At 42.9% G+C, this 3,776-nt stretch overlaps 1 pseudogene; it reads left to right on the top strand.

The window, feature by feature from the left end:
• The first annotated feature begins 2,137 nt into the window (after positions 1-2,137).
• LOC115844021 (ras-related C3 botulinum toxin substrate 1 pseudogene) lies at positions 2,138-2,738 on the top strand (annotated as a pseudogene).
• The last annotated feature ends 1,038 nt before the right edge of the window (positions 2,739-3,776 follow it).

Genomic DNA, 3,776 nt, shown 5'->3' with positions numbered 1-3,776 from the left:
GGCACACGGGCTTAGTTGCTCCGCGGCATGTGGGATCTTCCCAGACCAGGGCTTGAACCCACGTCCCCTGCACTGGCAGGAGGATTCTTAACCACTGCCACCACGGAAGTCCTTATAATAGCTTTTCAAGTGTATGTATATCTTGTGCAAGACTAAGCTCCATCTCATGTGACAACCAAGATGCTCTCTTGGGAAGGGATGCAAGACTATGACTGAGTGGGGAAGAGAATTGTGACTGTGGGCACAAGGGGGCAGCTGTGTATTTACTGATCCTGGTCTAGATTGGATTTTTTTCAGTTTCCCTCTGTGGTTACTGAACAATGCTAATACATGTGGCTTTAGTCCAAATGATATCACATGCAGAGAGACAGATTTCTCACCCTAAATAGTAATTTGACTGGCTAAAATGAATTTCTCATTCATGTGCAAAGGTAAATCAGTTACTTGACACCCTGGCTACCCGTTAGAGTCATCCAAAGAACTTAAGCATTTTTAAAGTCTGGGCCTCACTTCAGACCAAATAAATCAGAATCTCCGGAGCAGAGCCAGGCATCAACATTTTTAAAGGGCTTCCCAGGCGATTTTCATGGCCAGAGTGGCAAAGCACTGAGTTACATCGTTTGCATCTTGTCATAATCAGATGTGGGTTTTTCTTAGTCAATTGCGTCTGGAACATGATGGTGGAACATGGCAAGTCGCTGTTATTACCAGTGAAGTGTAGCTGTTTCACCAGCTGTGTTTACTGCATGACTAGTGAAAGTCAGAGAAAATGACAAAGGTCAGCATGGGTTTATTTGGTATCTTTGGTGAAAGAGGAGTTAAGATCAAATTTTAGGAGACTTCCAATCTACCAAATTGACTGTTGATAATACCTACATGTCTCTGCTACATGTTCACCACTTCCACTGACTCTGGGTGGAAGCACAAGCAGTAGAGATGAGGTCTCTGTGCTCAAGGGAGAAAGGTGAAGGGGAGGGGAGGAATGGTGACAAAGAGTTATGTGTGTGTTCTAGGCACTTTTTATAGCTCATCGCATGTAAGCCTCATGACAACCCGGCACATTAGATGTGACTATCATCACTTTACACATAAGAAAACTGATTCTCTTAGTTTCTTCCACAAAATGGAAATATTAATGGTTTTTACCTCTTTTTTTTTTGACAGTTCAGATAACGCTTATTTTTTTTTCATATTGTAAGTCCATAAGCTTTATTTTATTTTTTAAAACATCTTTATTGGAGTATAATTGCTTTACAATGGTGTGTTAGTTTCTGCTGTATAACAAAGTGAATCAGCTATACATATACGTATATCCCCATATCCCCTCCCTCTTGCGTCTCCCTCCCATTTACCTCGTTTCTTTTTTTTTTTTTTAGATGTTGGGGGTAGGAGTTTATTGATTTATTTATTATTTTTGGCTGTGTTGGGTCTTCGTTTCTGTGTGAGGGCTTTCTCCAGTTGTGGTGAGCGGGGGCCACTCTTCATCGTGGTGCGTGGGCCTCTCACTATCACGGCCTCTCTTGTCACGGAGCACAGGCTCCAGATGCGCAGGCTCAGTAGTTGTGGCTCACAGGCCTAGTTGCTCTGCGGCATGTGGGATCTTCCCAGACCAGGGCTCGAACCCGTCTCCCCTGCATTAGCAGGCAGATTCTCAGCCACTGCGCCACCAGGGAAGCCTTACCTCCTTTCTTGAAGAGTGAATGAATTAATGCATATTAAGCTCTCAGCATCACTGGAACATATAAGCTCTCAATGAATGTTGGAAATTATTGTCATTGCCCAAGATCTCAAAACTGGCAAGAGAGGGGATTAAAAGCCAGGCCCATCTGATTCCAGAACCATGAACTTTCCTCTCTACCTTGCAGCACTGGTGGGGATTTAAAATTAACGCCATGATACTGCAATATAAAGTTGCAATAGGTGCAAAACACAATGAAATGTCAAAGGCAGGTATAGGAAAGAGCGTGAGATCTGCACATCTGTACTCAGCGAAGGAAGCCAGTGAGTGTGAAGCACGAGACTGAGAAATAAAAAATCTGGAGGTTTGGGTGGTGGCCGCTGCTGGGCTTCAGCTTCCAGTTGTAGAGGGCAAGGTGGCAGAGACCCTGGCACCCTGTGCCCCACCGCTGATGCCCAGATGGAGGTTGTCAAGTGGGTGGTGGTGGGAGATGGAGTTGTAAGTAAAACTTGCCTACTGATGTGGGATGCCAGCAATGCATTTCCTGGAGAAGAGATCCCCACCGTCTTTGACAGCTATTCTTCCCATGTTATGGCAGATGGAAACCTGCTGAATCTGGGCTTATGGATGCAGCTGGACAAGAAGATGATGGCAGATCACATCCCTATCCTCTCCACAAGCTGACGTACTCTTAATTTGCTTTTCTCTTGTGAGTCCTGCATCTTGTGAAAATGTCCATGCGAAGTGGCATCCTGAAGTGGGACACCGTTGTCTCAACACGCCCCTCGTCCTAATGGGAGCTAAACTTGACCTTAGGGATGATAAAGACATGACTGAAACTGAAGGAAAGGCTGCCTGCCGTCAGGTCTCCTCAATGTGCAGCCATGGTTGAAGAACTCTGTGCTGTGCAACACCAAGAACGCTGGGCTCCGACACAGCGAGGTTGCTACAGGGTGTTTGATGAAGCTGTTCCAGGGGTTCTCTCCCAGCTCCCGTCAAGAGGATGAGAGAACGCCTGCTGCTGAAAATGTCTGAGCACCTCCTTGCCCCATGCCCCTGAGAACTTTTGTACACTTTGCTGAAAAACGTTGGCACCTTTGCACTGAACGCCAACTTTTTGTTACAGATTAGGTTCCCCATAAAACCATTCTGAAACAAGCAGGAACTTTAAAGTTTTGTCTAAGGTCTAAGAGTTAAAACTTGCATGTTCTATTAAAATTTACCCCTAAAATGGAAAAAAAATCTGGATTCAAGCCCTACCTTCACCATGTACTAGCTAACTGACATTAGGCTAATTACATCTGTAGTGGCCTCAATTTCTTCACTTGCATAAAATAGGAATAATAATAGTACTTATTTTGTGATATCTTTTTTTACAAAAAATAAATGTGATCATCTGTGTAAAAGACTTATGCTAATTAAATAGTTTGGTTTTAGTTAGGTAGAGGAAAGACTTTGAAGCTAGGACAGAAGAAACATGGGTCTGCCATGATCCAGCTCATTTTCTTTGGGCAAATTCCCTGACATCCTTACTTTCAGTTCACCCCTTGTTAACTAAGGTTGGTAAGCAGGTAGCAGTGTGGTAGGCATTCAGTAAATGTTAGCGCCATCTTTCTCCTTCCAATCTCTTATAAAATGAAATAATTGGAATGGGTTACTGCTTTACAACCTGGCTAATTATCAGAATAATCTTCGGAGCTTAAAAAAAGAAGAAAAAAACTAATCAGTCAGAACGTGTGTGTTCAGAGCCACGGACTAGATGATCTATGAGATTCATTCATGGTCTGATGATTGGTTATTTTTAACCTCATGAGGAAAATATGATTTGTGTTTGATTTTAAACTATTTGTTTATTCTTCTTTTTCTACAAATTATTTGAGTCCATGTATAATATTACATAACAATAAAAGGGACAACATATGAGGATCAGGGAAACTTGAAGGTTATTGTGAGGATGAAACGTGACAGTGCAGGCAGGCATTTAACACATGGCTGGTCAAGGTTGAGAATCAGTAATGGCAGCTATTGTTAAATGGGTGAATGGATCAATTATCACTCTCCCTAAACATCACTTTGAAAGATGGGTTTGGAAAACAGT

The sequence above is a fragment of the Globicephala melas genome, chromosome 6, assembly GCF_963455315.2.
Source record: "Globicephala melas chromosome 6, mGloMel1.2, whole genome shotgun sequence".
Classification (NCBI taxonomy): Eukaryota; Metazoa; Chordata; class Mammalia; order Artiodactyla; family Delphinidae; genus Globicephala; species Globicephala melas.
The sequence above is the reverse complement of the archived record's forward strand: the minus strand, read 5'-3'. Positions and strand labels throughout refer to the sequence as shown.